At 37.5% G+C, this 18,683-nt stretch overlaps 1 protein-coding gene across 2 annotated transcripts in view; it reads right to left on the reverse strand.

Annotated features, from left to right (window-relative positions):
- jmjd1cb (jumonji domain containing 1Cb) overlaps nucleotides 1–18,683 on the reverse strand; it is a 99,678-nt gene that overhangs the window by 79,313 nt on the left and 1,682 nt on the right. The gene's annotated exons all lie outside the window — the stretch shown is intronic.

An 18,683-nucleotide genomic window follows, 5' to 3' on the forward strand; every position in this document is an offset into this window, starting at 1 on the left:
ACAAAGGGATTGGAGATTTACCCAAAATTACTTGTGGCTGTTATTGCTGCCAATGTTGCTTCCACTAAATATTGAGTTTATGGGTTAAAATAACCATTTGTTTTTATTTTAGTTCTCGCTGACATTAATAGTAACATCTTACCAATAGCTATGCAAAGTCTGAGCATTAGGTAAAATGTGTAAGCACTGTTTTCTAAACAAAATGAAACCCCACAGCAAGGGCCGGTGAACAGAAAGCTTCTGCACGGCTCTGTATCTACCTACATACCTGAATAAAAAAAACACACGAGTTCCAAAGCAAGGTGCATCACATTAGTACCTGAAAGATTTGATGACAACAGTGATGCGTTACTCTTAAGATCCTCAAACCTTTTTTCTTAAAATTCTTCCAATGAATTTAACATTTTGAATCAAGCTCAACAAAAAATGTATTAAGTCAAAAGAAAGTTAGACACTATTCTTTTTCCTCAAAGCTGTAAAACAAACCACATTGTTTCTGTCATCTAGTCACCACAAACATACCTGCACATTCTTTATTAGTAAGTGTTTCTTTAACACCAAACAAAGTTCCTCAGGCGTTTTTCCAGTGTTTGGCTTTCAAGCCAAGCTGAAGACGGATGATACCCTGACAAGTGAAGTGCGTGGTTGAACAGGCTGGTACAGGTGGAGGGAGCGCTCTAGCGCCGCACCCTGCCCTCTGGGTGGCTCATCCAACCTCCCAAATTATCACCAGCTTGAAAGCACAGGGAGGAGTCAAAGCCTGCCTCCCTATGCTTGCTCTAAGCCCTGCTTCTGCAATGTTCTGGAAAAAGTCAATAGTGCTATAAAAAAAATGTAACTCACCCTTACAGTAAATAGGCAAGCCTGGGAGGTTGTTCTTCAGGTGGCATTAATGGCTCTAACAGAGAGCTAAGTCTCAGTGCAGACTGACATGCCTCTTTCATTGCAAACCCTCAACTGCAGGAAAGAAAATATTAACCAGCATTAACCAGAACTAAGCACAGCTTATTCACCCTCTGTACAGATTCCTGGCATATGAACTAACAGCCTTGCCATGATTCTTTAAGTGCAGTTGTGCATACCATAACAGGTTTTATATAGCCAAGATCCAGTCACATACCATGCCAAGATAAGTGGGCTTTGCACAGTCATGTCCCTCATTCCCCATACAAAGATTTGTTCTTCTGTATCAGACATAGTACTAAAGAATAACATGCAAGATCGAGCTAAAAAACACCAAACAATCTAAAAGCCAGCAGAGATCACTAACAGCACTAATTTCCATTAATGTTTTATTCAATGTATGGGCCTTAGACACTTCATCTCACTTTGAAACCACCGCAAAAATATCTATCGCAGGACTCTGTCATTCTAACTAAGCATCATATCTGCACTCCTCAGGGTTAAGCCACCTCAGGTACACTAACCTACCACAGGTCATACAGCAGAATGCAGATGAAAGTAGCAAACATTTCATTTCACTTAGAACCTTTGCTCTTAGGGCAAATAGGTAATCACAGCAAAAGCAACTTTGTTTAGTTTTAAACCACTTTAAAGTCACCTGTAACTGATGAGTTCAATTTATATTATTGTGGCAGGCATAACATTATTATAATACAGTACAGTATGTTAACTGATAACTGACACTTAAAAACATGGCACCATATGGCATTTATCTTAACTGATCTAATTATCTAAAACCTTAATATCTTTCCTGCACTTTTTCAGGTACAGAGCTTAACTGTATTCCAAAAGTCATTTACTGGTTCATTCTGCAGTGCAACTATTTTTAAGGAAGCAGGTTAAGTTGAAAGTGAAATGAAGTTTGTGCTTGTTGTGAAATACATAGGCCCACTATTAACTTAATGATGGACTTTTTTTAATAACCACTTTTGCTGCTTTACAGACACTCACTTAACCTGAGCACATATATGCCTAACACTGACACAGGATTTCTCACGTGCAGCCAGTGAGCAGCTGTTTGTTTAGACCAGGTATGATGGGCTATGAGACCTGTAGTTGCTCTTTGTGCTTGTCTGCCAAATATCTAAAGCTTTAAACATGCAAGCATTTCAGTGACTGCACAGCTCGGGAACGACAAGGAAAACTAGAACCAGTCCATGTTAATTGTAACTCCAGAGAAACACCAATAAAATATACATATGCAGGAGAAAGGCACATTTAACATGACTTAGTGCCCTGTGGTCACATATAGCACAAAAACAGAGAATCCTGTGGACTTCAAGATCACAAACTTATATAGTAATGGAAAAAAAGCTAAAATCAAAGCTTCAGGAACACGTCAAAACATACAGCAGACTACAGTTTCACAGTCCAAACGGGCAATGCAAACTATCCCTCATCTGATAAAGGTACACACATGTTAAGTGCTATTAATAATCTACTAAAATTGTTTTGATTGAACAAAAGTGACCACATTTACAATAACCTGTTCAGCAACTCCAAAGTAGATGACACACAAAACACCAATTCAGCCATTCATTCCGATACATTATGTTTCTCAAACCAAGGGCTTTCCAATGTAAATGTTACTAATCAGAGGAAAAAACTACAGATACAAAAATTAATGTTATGTTCCCTTTATTCTTTTAAGGTTCATATTAAGGTTGCTTTCATACCAACCTTAATATGAACCCCAAAACACAAAACTCTCAAATGCCAACAGACCAAAGACGTTTCCACGAGAAGGTACTGCGTACTGAACCTCTTGGAGATTTTCTCTCTCTAACCAGACATGATTTGACACTCTAGTCACTGCAGGTCAACCACACGTGTGGAACACACCATTCACACCCATGTGACAGCAGCAAAAAAATAAATAAAGAATTAATTTATTTATTTTAATGAACGGTTCAACATTTCACTTTTAGGAACACTGGGTCTTACATTTCATCCGTGCATGACTACACTATATATATATACACACACACTATGCCAGCCCTTTCTCTCTATACTAAAAATAAGCCTACAAGACTGTTTTCACAGAATCACAGGGGTTCTATTTTAGCCATCTGTCCAGAAGCAGATCTTAATACCAAAGGTCTTTAACCAAGTATTAGTCCCACAGGTGTTTTCCCTATGGGCCATTTCTTAACAACCCCCCTCCCTTCCTTATTTCCAACACAAAATACAGTGAAAGGATGTGGAAGATCAGACAATTTCTCAATCAAAACAGTTCAAATCTTGAAAATGAACAAGAAATCCCATTTGAAACAACAAAGCTTTTTAGAATGACTTTCATGTTTATACTTACATGTAATTACAATTAAAAGTTGTTTTTTTGTATTTTCTGTTGGTAAAGGTTAAGGTTCTATTTTAACACAACTGTGCTATAAGTATAAAGCACAACTAAGACTTGTACTGCAAAAACAAATATAAATCAACTGTGCTTATATAAAGACCTGACAAACGAATCTGAGCTCATTACCACCATTTATCCTTATCACAGAATACAGTGGTCACAGTTACCAACTCTCGGTTTAAGTTTTGTCCCAGTAAGTTAATTTCATTTTAGCATTTTAGTCCCTCTGTGCTCCGCAACTGTTAGTTTTGGACACAATACAAATGTGCACAATTTGACATATTTGACATAAGAAAAGTAGGAAACAAGGGCTATGAATTCTACTAATAACATCCAGATGTTCCTTTCCTTTCTTCTTTTTTCCTGAATTGCAGCTCTAGTTACAATAGTACTTCATACTGAAATGCCCTTCGAAGAAAGAGAGAAAAGCAATTCTTACATATTATGGTTTGCATATAATGTTACAGCGATAACAAGACAATACTGTGCAGCAGCTAGAATCCTTATAAATGCAATCAAACATTACTTTAGCAAACAGCCTAATATTTTCTTTTAGGCCTAGTGCCTTAAAACAAGCTGAAGGAAAATCCAAGCTCGCTCTCCCAGGCTACAGAATGTGCTTTGTTTAGCTTCAGCACAATTTCACACACCTACTATTCAAGCATGCTGAGCCAGAATAGCAAGTTACCTGAAGTGATGAGACATAGAAATATTGCAATGTGTGTTGTTTTACAGCTGCACTCTTCAGACATGTGATGAACACATTTCAGGAGGGGGAAGACCAAACAAAACATGAAAAGCTCCATTCAGTACTCCCAACGTCACACAGGCCATCCTCTCCCCTGCACTCTCCCATAATCAACATGAGCCAGACATTTGAATCACCAGCCAGAGTCACCCAAAATACCCCTGAGCAGTAAGATGGGCTTTTCCAATGGCCAGCCACTGCAAATACCACACGCCTTGGGAAGCAGCCGGGTAAAACTGCAGCTGTTTACGACTGTGATGAAAGATTCTCCAACCACGATGTGAAGAAAACATATTCCACAATGCAGTAGCAGAAACAGTTGAGATAACCCAGAGACCATTTCAAAGCTTGTTTTGAATGCCCCAGGTTCTTATTTCACAATAATCTATTTTATGTCCAATAAAGACAAAATTATTAACTACTTAGAGCTGAGTGTTTTTATATAACAAATTTACTGAGCACAAAACAATGCTGTGAACATAAGGTATCAGGTAGACACTGTATAACCTCTTATATGAACCAAATTGTATTAATTTGCATTTCAAAAAGTAGAAAAGAGCAAGAGTTATACTTCAAGCTCACCATTCTCAACATCTCACCAATATCAGGAGTATCCCCCGATATTCCCACTGAAACTATCGAAACCCTGTATTTAGAAAAGGCAGGTGTTGTTTTACTTTGTGTTAAGAAGACTTCTGACTTGAGTGTAAAAACTGACAGTGTAAAACGTTGCAGGCAGTAGGGATTCAAGGTAAAGCATGTCTCTGTATTAAGGATTAAGAAACGCTTAACAGTTGGGCTGAATCCCAGGTGAATCCCAGGTTTTTGCACCCAAGCAGAAAGCAGAATAGATTTACCAACAGCCTTAATGCTCGAAACTATTACCATCCTAAACGTATAACATCTGAAATATTATCCATGGAAATGTCTTCATCTGTGTCATTCTAATCCCTATTCCAAATAGTAACAGCGGTATGACGACTCTAAAAGGAAAGGGGAAGCCCATCTATTTTGTTTTGCCCCTAAAATCCATCAGATTATGCGCTGTCTGTCGACACCTCATCCCACAGGGGACACCATCAGCCAAATTGCACAAACACAGCTGTGAGCAAAAAAAAGAAAAAAGAACCAGGTAGCAGCAAGCAACAGGCAAATACCATCCTCGTTCAAAATGTATATTAAAATGAGTGTCCCTTTATTTCTCCAAAGGGAAGGAAAGAAAGGACATTACCTATAAGAAATGTATGGAAAACCGAAGAATGGAAAGCAATGTCTTTTGGGATTTCATGTTTCTTTCTACTGAATGCCAAGTTGTAATTAAGTGAGTAATTATGGGATCAAAACACAATTTACAGTGTCTAAGGGGAAAAGTGAAATAAATTAGATCTTAAAGGCTATATGGAGCAACCAGACTTTCTTCATGTGAAAATGTTTTCATTAAAATCATTGAAAAAAAATGTTCTTTATATATTACTTTGGTTTATGCAGAGCTGTATTAGCTGTCACATCCTCAACAGATGCATTGATTCAGACAGATGTAGACTTAAAACTTAATGAAAACCTAGATCTTCCACTGTTCTGTACTAATTGGTGCTGTTGTAAAAACCAGAGTTTCTTTTATATTCATATGAAAATGCCTTGAAAATATTCTCTCTTAAATTTAGTCTCAAATTAGGAACCATGATCCTAACTCTTAGGTGGTTGAATCAGAGCAACAGTTAATCCAATTATGATATGACAAAATAACTGCAGTTAAAATTAAACCATAACAATGCTTGATCACTGAAAATCCATTACTTAAAAGTAATTTATTAAATCAATACAAAAAAGTTTTTATTGAAAACATATTTGTATGAAAATTTTACCACCAAGATTTAAGCCAATAATACATTTTCTGTTTTCAATCTATAAACTGACAAAAAACATTAGCTACAGCTCTAACAGACTTGTTGCACCATAAACAGGCAAAAAGCTAACCGAGCAATTTCAAAATTTCCTTCTTTATATATATCACAATGCCAAGTATGAAACACAGCAGGGTATTTAAGGATCTTAATGGAAGACAGATTTCTGCTCAGTCCTCAGGCGAAACTACACCAAAAACAAATAACTGCACTTGGAATGAAAGCTTAATTTCCACTTTCTGAGATAAAGACAAACTGACCTATAGATTCACAACACATTTCCTCCTAGTTTTAGCTACACTATACAACTAATGGAGTAAATCCTACCTTATGTATTTTTACCTAATTCCTTGAGTTTGTATTGCACATTAAAATGATATCAAAGCACTTCACTTGCTGTATAAGAGGAAACTCACTTTACTTACCATTGAATTGCATCGCCCAGCTGGGTGATCATGTGAGAAAATGGAAAATTACTTAACGGGGAAGATAACAAAAACACTGAGGTTAACGTGCCAGCTCAATTGAACAGTGCCATGAGCTCTTTAATGATCACGTAATCAAGAACTCGGACAGACATCTTATTCGAAGGACAACACAATGTCTCCTGTCACCATGATGGTTTGAAGATTCTGATCTAGAGGGAAGAATGCTACCTACTGGTCCATCAACACATCTCACAGCAGCAAACTGGTTTTCCCATAGAGGTCTCCCAGTCCAGTATTGACAAGAACCACCCTTGAGCAGCTCTTAAGATCTGATAAAATTACACTACAGGATGATAGCACTAGTGTCCGCATGCAATGCAACACATTTTAGCACAATTAGCTACTTTCATTTAAGTCTTTATTTTAAACATTATTTTATTAAACAGAATACTGTCATAAACCACACTTATTATTGGTATCTACCAAAAGAGGCATTCACCCTAGACAGTGAATGACAGTGAAGTGACTGAAGACTTACAGAGTTCAAATTAGGGACACCGATACTTATAATGTCCACTGTAAACGATAAAAGACAACAAATTTAAATTGAAACTTAAATTGGTACTATTTAGATTCCTCTTTCCTTTCACAGTAGATTTACCTGTGGAACGTGAGATACATTCAATCAAAACCTTTCATCTTCTGATCAAGCATTTGAAGGTTCCGTTAAATACTTATTCAATTCTATAAAACAGAACACTGAACAAAAGGTGGACCCAAGTGTAGTTCTCAGTAACGACACAGGCACTAGTAGGCAACAGTCCATTCACAGGAGTGGAGAGTCATGCGTGGTCAAAAACAGGGGAAAAAAATCAGCAATTCCTTCAGGTCTACAGCCGTGTCCTAACTGGAGGCCCCTTACAGACCTGGAGCAAAATTACAGAAAAATAATCTTTCATCCACAATACAAAATACATGTTGCCATTGGATATGCTCAAAATCTGTATGCTTGAATACTCTAAGGTCTCTTTGCCATTTTACTGTACAACCTAACCAGTGCTTGTAAGAAGAGGCCAGAACTGAGTCCTGCTGTCAGGCTGCTGTGAGAAAGCAGACAATGCTACGCCACAGCAACCCTGCTCTGTACAGCCTAGCGAACATAGCAAGCAGAACACCACTAAAATAGAATGACTGATTATGCAGCCCATATAACCTTTCACCTATGAAGGGAATGAAGTGAGCATTCACCTTGGCTTAGCATTTTCTCTTTAAATCATTAAAGCTCCCAATGCTGCAGAAAACCCAACAGTGAGAAAGTCAATATACACATCTTCACACAATACCAAACAGTCACACTGACAATCAGACACAAGTATCTAAAGGATTAAGGGACAGCTCCAGCACAATCGTTCTTTTACACCACTACCCACATTAAAAAAAAGGCACTCTGTTAATAGCGCCCTCCGAATTCTGACCAGCCTCCTGTTTTTGGTCTTGGGGGAACAGCCAAAATAGGCCTGGGTATTGCAAAAGAAAACAGAATTCCAGATGAGCTGCTTCAACAGGATGTTAGACTGAGCCTAAAGAAACCCCTTTCCAATTCTGGAACAGAAACAAAAAAAATAATATTAAAAGGATTCAGTGGAATAAAAAACAGAACTAATAAATCTAAAATATTTTCACCCCAAACAACAAGTAACAACAGAACTTTTATAGATAAAGCTTAACATCTCTGAAGTATAAAGTTAAAAGCCCATCATTGATCATTCGTGATTTACGTGGATGGATAAATGCTTTTAAAACATTAAATATTAACACCTTATAAGCCTCAGTGCAACTCCCGAACAGCTACAGATCTTGAGATTTTATCTTCATATAAATATTCATTGGTTGACAGAAGTTTTTTCTACATTTTAGGTATTTTACAGAATGAAGCTTAGCAAAACTGAGGAGCCTATTATGGGCATAGTTGTGTAGACATTTCACCTCCTTGCTTTTAACAAGAAAACACAAATACACAACATTTTCACACACATTTGTAATAAGAACTGCAAATATTATATTTAATGTATATTTATTAATTGTTGTTTAATGTTTTAAGTATGCCAGGTGTTGCAACATGGATAAATATGAATTAATTCGATAGGGGTAAATTAGCATTTCTGTATTTAATCCTATCTGAAATAGTGGTTGGTAATTTCTATCGTCAACTTTTGTTTGAACCTTGACTGAGTAACTACTGAGTCTTGATGCCTCTAACCTTATTTTTTTAAATGTCTTGAACAACATTTGTTTTACAACTGTGTTGATGATAGTTTATATTGCCCTAATGAAGATAATGGCCAATAAACCAAACTGATTTGCTTTTGACCAGCTTTTAGTAATGGTAAGGTTTTTGGGGGAGGAAATTCTAACCCATTTTAGCTTCATGAATGTCATTGAGTTTACAAACCTCTCACCCTTTCTCCTTTTTTTAAGAACTCTGTGTGTAATCGAGACTATCCATTATAAAGGCAGTATCAGCCTCACTCTTTGCCATGTGTTCTCCAGATACTGAAACAATGAACATTTTTATCTGTATTGAATTAACACTTTTTGTTCCTTATGTTTGGACAGTTTTTTAAAAAAACCACCAAGTTTACATCACAACCCCCCATCAAGGCATTTGCCACAAGTATTTTTTTCCATCGCCCAACCAAGATCCAAATCCTAAATCTAGTTCAAAACATAAAAAGCATTCATTGTTGATTCAATAAAATTAACGTGTCTCCCCTGCTCCTAAACTTTATCCTTGTTAAAATCACACTACAGACATCAAACCAAAAGTTGCTAAAAGCATACTGTACCATACCAATTTTCCAAACAGTCCAGGATTCCAGCATACGTCTGTTTTAACAATGAAGCAAAGCACTTCTGACAATATGTATTCCAGATCAGCAACTCATCACACAAAGCAGCCCAATCAAAGACAGATCTACCCCATCGCGTGAAGACAGACAGATTTGGACCATTCTGGTGACTACGATACACAAACCCACATTTTCATCATGACAAAACCACATATGTCTAACCCATCTAGATAATGTTTGGAGAGTATTTAATGTGAATTTAATTTTGTCTCTCATGTGGAACAGAATATTCTCGGAGATCAAAGTAACATTACAACTATTGCAGTAAATAAAATTGACCCAGGTCTTTAGCAATTAGATAATTTTTCATTCACAAGTACACCCTAATCAAATGTTCAGTCTTTTTTACTAGTCTCCCTCACTGTTTCAGGCCCACCAAATTCCAGATCTGGGCCCTAGCTAGAAGTCTGAATTTCAGATCCAACAAAGATCTTTTGAATTTCATTCACAAAGGATCATGAAGGATGCTATATGAGTCATCACAGGACAGCCTGAGGAGAACATCAGAGGACAGCTTGTGAACAAGCACACTGTTTGCCATTTGCCCTCATTTAATTGCAATCTGACTTTTTCTTACTATCTCTACAATTGTCTGTTCCTTTGTGTAGTTTAAACTTTGAAAGAGACTAACATCACTTCTTAAAAAGCGCACCTTTTCTGTCATAAAAGGTTATCATCATTGCATAACTCGTCTTGTCCCTACGTGATTAAAACATTGTAATGAAATGATCGTTATGGGTTAGTGACAATTAAAAAACCACGAATAAAGCATTTACTTTGGATTAAAATAATTCTACCTGTGACCTTTTCTACATTTCAGCTTGGAGACGATTAAACAAGAACATTGCTATGACCAAAATGAAAAAAAGAGGCAAAATAGTCCTACTCTCTCAATGACAATGGGTATTTCTGACTTTGCTCCATCTTAAATGTCCTGTACTACCGTGTGCCCAAAAATCCGATTAACAAAAGGAATATAAAACCCCAAATCCAGACACTACCTGCTGAGAAAAAAAAATGTTTATTTTAGCAAAAGCAAGTGCTAGAATTGTCAATTTATCCAAAGTATACTTCACAGAGAACACAATGCACTACCCTGCCCCTTCCTGCAATCTTGCTGGTAAGCTCTGAGAAAACAGAGCTTACCCTGTTCATTCCAGAATCCCACAACTGGGCAACCATGTCTGCTTCATCCCTTTAAGCTGGTCTTCAGGGATGTAAATTCACATAAAATGCACAACATCCTGCACTGCAGCTTACCAAGTGTCAGCAGCAAAGACTTTCAGGTTCATTTTATAAACAAGCCTGTCTGTTTCATCTCGGGCTTTCAAAGTCACTGGTGCAAAGTATTGGTTTGCAGATTTGCAAAATAATCAATGAAAACCTAGGTTGAAACCATTAATCAAACAGGTTATGAAAATACTTTTATCATTTAAATTTCGTCATATACTATATAATTAAATCTAAGAATAGTCTGTTTTTTTTCCTACGTGAAAAGCCTTTAAATCACTTACAGTGTATGCATTATGTCCTGAACTGAGACCAGAAGCATTTCATTCCCCATGGGAAGCTAGGCAGGCATTTCATTTAATGAAGGAACCTTTCTACCAAAGACATTTCCCAGAACCATAAATTTAAGCATATTGTCATGCAAACCTTGCTGTGCTGCTTTAAAACCATTTAAGTACAATGATATTTGCATGAGAATATTACACTGTTTTCTAATAACCATATTTTTTATATTGATAGTACCCCTCTGCCACAAAGTGATTAAGCGCTTGCTCATTTAAATACGGCAATGATTTAATTTTTAGAACCTTGTTTCAGATACGCAGTTCTCCACCGACACAACAAGGCAAAAGCTGTCTGGTCTGCAGATCATGCTGCGTCTTGGCAGAGCCTCAAACATCTGCTAAAGGTCAAGTTTCCACTGTATGGAACCAATCAATGGAGCCATAGAACACTCCCAGTACCACAAGAAGTTCTAAACAAAGAATACTGTTTCACATAGGAAAGGAATCTTGCCCTAAATTTGAAAAAAAAAGTCATGTTACAGATCGACTGTCCCTCGGGCAGATAACCTTCAGGATGTCACATGTTAGGAGACACAAAAATGCTGGTGAAAAAAACCATTTACCCAAATTTCGACATTAATACTAATCTGAATTAATGTCTGTTCTGCTCTGAATACATGTCTGTGCGTAATATCTGTGATATTTAATAGCTTCCAAGTTAGACATTAGAGTCTTTAAAGCCTGCGTAGTTCAAGATTTCCAAGAGAAGCCGTTTTGAAATACACTAAAAGCATTATCTGGTAGAGCTGCAGAAAATATGATTTCCAAAGAAGGAGACAACACTTATAAAACATAACCTAAAACAACATTTAAAAATTAGACATGTACAATATATCTTTCACATACTATTCAGATGTCTTGGACATCTCGATCTCATTGAAAACATGAAGTGTATCATATGATAAAAGGCACTAAAAAATCTAGGGAGTTGGGTCCAATACTCATGTGCTACATTTTTAATGAGTCTCAGTACAGATGCACTAAAAAACAGTGATAAAAATCTAAAGATATTTTAAAAATTAAGTGAGTATTCTGCAAATATTCATTGAAAAAGAGGGCTGGAAAAGTCAGTTCAGATGAGAGATAACATTTCCTTGCAAGGTCACAAAATTAACAAAGAAAAAAAATCATGATTCTTACACACGTTTTATTACAGACCAAAAAAAGTATCTCCCTTAAGGCCAGCTCTTAAAAATCTAGTTCAGGCACCCCAGCAGATTTTGATATTCAAGGTGTGACAGAGCAGCAACTCATTTTTCTCACTCTCGAGTGTTGCTTTCTTAGCCTCAGGCATACCAAACTAACTAAATGCACCACTCAACAGATTCTTTAAGATCCTGCCAAACTGCCTGAGAGCCATGACAACAAGCAAAAAGACATAACTCTCACTCTCATTTGTTTTCCAGATGTGTGCTTAACATGTCCTGGTTTAACTTCATCGGTGTCTTAAAATAAATGAGACACAAGCTAGTTTACAGAAAACTTCATATCTCTGCACAAAATAAAAGCTGCCTCGCAGCTGGGGAAAAACAAAATAATTTCGAGGCAGTGTGACAAAGTAATATTTATCAAAAGGTTTAACAGCAGCACTGAAGGTCTTTGACAGTTTCATGTTTGTTTTTCCAAAAAATCCAAGGGCTGAACTGATTAATCCTTTCATGCATTTCCATTAAAACAAAAAAACGTATTTCTGTTAAATATGTGTCTAAAAATAAATAGATCAGAACTGATTCCAAGGTTGTGAGAATGAAACAAATGTATTTCAGGAGTACACAAGGTAGAATGGGGTGGAGTGGTGGCTCTGTGGTTAAGGATCTGCTCCTGTGGCTGGAAGGTTGCTGGTTCAAATCCCGCAGCCGGCAGAGGAATCCTACTCCGTTGGGCTCCTGAGCAAGGCCCTTAACCCCAACTGCTCCAGAGGCCCTGTAAAATGGCAGACCCTGCGCTCTGACCCCAAGCTTCTCTCCCTGTCTGTGTGTCTGAGAGCAAGCTGGGGTATGCGAAAAGATAATTCCTAATGCAAGAAATTGTAAAGGGTTAATAAACTAATGTTATTATTATGTTATTAGAATGTATTTTTCATCCACCTTGAAGTCCTGACCCTTCTTATATCAACTGAAAAACTACAGCTCCCCATGTATGAAAATGTTCTTATAGATGCATTCCTGAATTTCATTACAATGCACGGCAAATAAACAATACTATTACTGCATTCCGGAGAAAACCACTAGCATACACACTTCATGTTACTAAGGAAATATCTTTTTGTTGGAACTCTTCAAGTAGCAGTCGATCCGATTTGCACAACTATGCACTGAAAAGGAATATACAGTACAGTATAAACGAATCACAGCTGGTACTACTTAAGGCCATATTTACTAAAAGCAAAGCAGAATCAGTACAAAGAGATATAATTTGAGGTCTGGATTGTTTCACAGGTCATGTCCACTACCCGAACAGATGAATAACGGGGTTTGTGTTTTATAGCTAACCATTTGCTGAAGGCAGGAGAACAATAAAAAGTAATTCACAGTGCTTAAATGTCTAAACTACTCTCTTTACAGAGAAACATTTTAATCATCACTAGGTACAGTCACACCCTCTAGTCTGATTTTACTCATATTTCACACAGCACAGTAATAGGCCTTGTTTACACAAACAAGGCCACAGAAGGAAAATCTGGTGCTTTAGAAGCAGCATTAGTAGATTGCTCAACAGCAGAAAAAGATTTTAAAAAAACCACCATGGGAAATATCCTAAAGATCTACCCCTCCATGAAGAAAACAATACCCCATGTGCCTGAATAATGAGCAGGGAGATGGAATGAATAGGCCTTTGTTCAAATATCTTCAAAAACGATAATTTTTCTCAAAGTATTAAAAACATCCACATTTAGATTTAGCAGAAATTCCATTTTTAATGGAAACAAATCGCACAAGGCTGTTTGAATGCGAATAGATGTGTCCCATTACTGTCCTCAAGCAAGATGCATAGTGTGTATTCTAGAAAGCTTTAAGAGCTAGAATATGCACAAGAGTTCTTTTATGCACGCATATTTAACCTTTTACTTCTCAAACGTCTGTGAATTAACAAGGTTGTTTTCTTCAACGCATCTTTTAGGAGACGTCGGCAGTAGTGGTTAGATAATGAGCAACAAAGCACTGAATTTCAGTTCTACTTACTGGCAAAACTGATACTGCCTTCCTAATTGCAGAGGACCTAAAAATACATCAAGTACTAACATGGAGTTTAAAGAGTTAAGTGTGAGGTTGTTCAGCCAGCAGTACCTGTCATTCACTTGGCTAAGCTGCTGTTGCTATGGAAAGCTGTCTGGCTACTGGTGAAAGACCCACAGTCCAGCTGCTGTCATTACCTCATGGAGGCTTAGTAACCCTGGGAAGGACAATTTAAAAAACATCCAATGTGGTAACAAACATGGCATACATTATCTCCTGAGAAATGAGCTATTTGTGTATTGAGCCTTACATGGACATGGCAATAATCTGCACGCAAACATTCTTCAGTACTACGGATAGTTATTTCCATTAACTTTCTCAATAAAAACTGGTTATTGCAAATCTTTCTCGAAAAAGAGAAAGAGAAAATTGTTTTACAATATACTCCTGAAATTTAACTCGAGAATGTCTTTTCCATCCATTTCAAAAGCATAATCCCATAACAGCTGAAAAAAAAAATCCTGTAAATTAGTCAATGTAGAAAAATTCAAATGTTTCAAAATGCAAATCACTTCAATCACCACAAAGGAAACAAAACCCAGCAAAACTACCAAACAAAATGTCCCGGTACATTTCTACAACAGCACTATGATAAATGCTTACTCAACTACAGAAACATATTACAGTGACTAGGAAATCTGTGACTCAGCATCAACTGATAGCAACAATGAGGACAATCTTATCACATATGATGCAATGCCACTGTGCTCCAGTTGTCTGCATACTGTGTTGTCATATAGCAGCACGATAACCAGTGAGAATAAAGACTGAAACATGCGATGACCAGCATATTTTACATTAGAAATCAGAAGTGTAGGACAGTAGTAGTAGTGGAAAACAAGTCCAGATGCTTCACTTGAGTGAGGGACAAGAATAGTTTGCTATAGCAAAGCCTCAAAATAGATTGTCTTGTTTTACTGATGGTGTTAGTGATTGGCTACATGTTCGTATACATCTGCTATGACCTGAAACACTGAAATAATACTTTATAATATTTTAAACATTATAAAACACTAATCACTCTCTACTGTTAGGTTAAGTAAAGGTTTTGTTACTATTAAATCCAATTAACCCATAGTAAAGGTTTGTTATTGTGTTAATGGCACTATTAATACTTTATATTCCACTTGTAAAACCTATAAAGGTAATTCACAACCCCTAAAGTGTTACCAATTAAATAAAGCAATTGCATTTTATTTTATATTAGCACCATGTGCCTAATATCAACATTATTTAAATACGTAGTTGCAATATATATTTCACAAATCATGTTATGAAGCAACCTCATGAGAGCACACACTTTTTCTGTGAATGGGGTGATTGACTAAATCTTCTCTGGACTTCAGAAAATATTTCATTTGGCAAGTGAAACTGCAAAGGAGTGCTGCAGATAGTATCTTTCTCTCAAGGCAGACCCATTCAGATGAATGCTAGAAACAACCTGTGGGTCATTCCAGGTCAAGTGAGCCAAATTCTACGAAGTCAAGCTATTCGTGTAAGGCTAGTGGCACATGCCCCACCCGGGTCAGCAGCAGTACATGCAACGCAACGTCTTTAAGACAATTAAATATGAAACGTTCTATAAAACCCATCTCCCTGCCCATGATGAGCTAATCAGCTCTCATCAATCCCCCTATTCGCAGTTCAAGAGCATTCAAGGATTTGTGTAGACTTAATAGCAAAACAGAGCAGCAGAAGTAGAATAGGAAGGAGAGCAAAGCACACAACCAAAGAAACATATTTCTCCCCACCTAAAGAAAAATGGCTATAGACGGAACACGCAGTCACGCATTTAAAAACCGTTTGTCTCCTAAAACGTCAGCCTCCCTGCTGAAGTGTCGGAACGAAAACTGGAAGCTACAATGCCTTACAAAAGAACCTGTCTATCATTACCTACAAAAATCATATTCATTTGAGATAAATCCCATTTAGACAACTTACACCCATTACAAAAAGACAGCACAGTGAGAAACAGAGACTACCATTAGAGAGCATAATATACAGCCATTAGTAAACAAGCGCTGGCTGTTACTCAGAGAGGCAGGGAAAAAAATCTCCAGGCAAAGACTGATGGGCTGGTATTTCTGCAAGACTTCATGAGGAGGATTCCCTGCTAATTCCTTGTGTACCTGGACACCATACGTGACTGCAACATCTTTAACAGAGTCAAAAAGCACATTGGACAATAACCAGATCCTGACCCAAGTAAAACCCAAACCAGTAGCAAAGGTAGGTTTTATTTAAACGGCTTTCCTGACACTGGCCGATTGATTGCGGTTTTTCAAAGTGAAGAAAATGAAAAGAAGTCATCCCCCGCTTAGGCAGTGTCACCGATGGCCAGTTTTCAAACGCCAAACCACATCAGCCACTGCCACGTTTATCACCCGAGCCCTGAGCAAACAGCTACCTGAGCTGGGAGAGGACAACCGTGACAACTGCTTAGGCAGTTAAGCTGAATCAAACACCAAGACATTTTCAAGCTGAAATAAAACCAGATAACAACTTGCTGTTTTGCTTTTCACTCTTTTGTTTAGTGTGCTTTCCAGTGTTCCAGCACTGAGATTTCACAATTTATGACTTCAGGGCACGGTTGACAAACATACAGTATCATAATTAGGTCAAGGAGTTTTGCCTACATTACAACTACAGTACGCGTCAAAGAATTCAAAATGCTGATTGTTTCTAACATGCTGCATGCACTGAGGATCTTGCCTTTCAATTATTTCCCTTTTTCTATTGCCAAAAAAAAACGAACCAAGATTTATTACAAAATCAAATCAGACAACAAAACAAATGACATTCCAAAAGTAACCGTCCTCTGGATGCAAAATACCGACTAATCCGCTGCATGAGAATTTTTCAGAGCTGTTCTGGTGTCATCATCTCCCTAATTCCTGTGCCCCTTCAAATCGAGACAACCAACCGCTGTTAAATTGTGTAGCCTTAAGATGTGTGCAGTAGTGTACGCATTAAAGACAGCTTGCAGTCGGGACCAAAGATGAATTTCTGTTTCTTTCTGCAGCAGTTCCACAGGAAAATGTTTGAAGGCCCTTACACATTGCTGCCATTATGCTGTGCAGCTGGGTGGGGGAGTGAGCCTGTAGTGCCCATCACAGTTTCGTGTTACAGGCTGTTTTGTGAAGCCACAAATCATATAAACATAAACAGACAGCCAACTGAAAACTGTCCCCATCAGATTCAGGAGACACTACATTTCAGAAAGTATTTTTAAATCATCTGAATTTCCTTTGACGGATATAATACTGATTTTATTTCAGTAGTCTATTAAAAGAGTGACTAAACAATAATTTGGAGTTTTTGTACTCTGAGAATTTATGTATGTATACACAAACCCATCAGCCTCTAAGGCAAGATATTTTTTGCCTTTACCTCAATGTTTACCTTCATTTATCCCATTCATAATGATTTTGAGTGTGAGACTCACTGTAGTGTTTCTAAGGAAAATCATTTGTCATGTTCAAGAAACGGGGATATGCTAATGGGTATCTGCCCTTGATTGAAAACCTTTACTTTCAACAATCAAAAGGATAACATTTAGGAACTTGTGCTAAACAGGTTTGGGGTCTGCATTAAATGCACGTTCTAAATTTTAAATTCCTTTTTACGACAAAAGGGTAACTGAGTTTCAAAACCCTTAAAAATACAAGACACGCTATAAAAGTTCCAATTTACAGATACATTCCATCCTCCTATATTCCATGCATTCCCAAGACAAATTTTACTTTATTGCGGAAGCCGTCTCAGTTCTCAGACTGCTTTTCTCCGATAGCATGTTTATGGATTCCAAGTCAAATAGTAACCATGCTATTCTTTACGGAAAATTCTTCCCTGGCGCTCTTCTACTGATTAGTTGGGCTACAGTTGATGACCTCAAGCCACAACCCTGAAAACAAACGAACTGAACACTGTACACTCCAACTGTATAACTACACTGGGGCAACTCATTCCATACAGCTGGACCCAGATGAAAGTTCCATCTTTGCCTCCAGGTAAGCCATCAGAATGAGTTCATTCAGCAATAAGTACAATTAGTTTCCTACAAACTCTAATAATAATTGTCAAACCAGACAGACTAAAACATAAGTGAACAACTGGAAGAAGTATATTTGTCTGAGTAGGTACACAAAACCTTCAACATTGTCTTGTCCTTTTCTGTCATCACCCTTGTTCAACTCCCCTTGGAAACACTGTCTACCATCTGGAACACAGAGTAGTTTCAGACTTGCTGCCAGCCATCAAACCCAAAACCCTGAAACAAGAAACCCTGCTTTCCCTCATCTGAACACAGACGTGTTTATTTAAGATTAGAGGCCAGTTAAAGGCCATTAAAAAGGCACAAATTCAGTGGTGCATCCTGTTTACTTGAAACAATGTGTATAACACCAGCAGCCCCATTCGCCATTATTTATCAGAACCATGTGCCATCGGTAAAGTTTAGGATAAGCATGCAGTTTCTGGAAAGTGAGGGAGAATAAAAGGACCACATCTAAATGAGTGGGACGCGCGTCTTTCAGAGTCAGCTGTTTGTCAGTTACAGCCAA

Source organism: Lepisosteus oculatus, chromosome 4 (assembly GCF_040954835.1).
Source record: "Lepisosteus oculatus isolate fLepOcu1 chromosome 4, fLepOcu1.hap2, whole genome shotgun sequence".
NCBI lineage: Eukaryota > Metazoa > Chordata > Actinopteri > Semionotiformes > Lepisosteidae > Lepisosteus > Lepisosteus oculatus.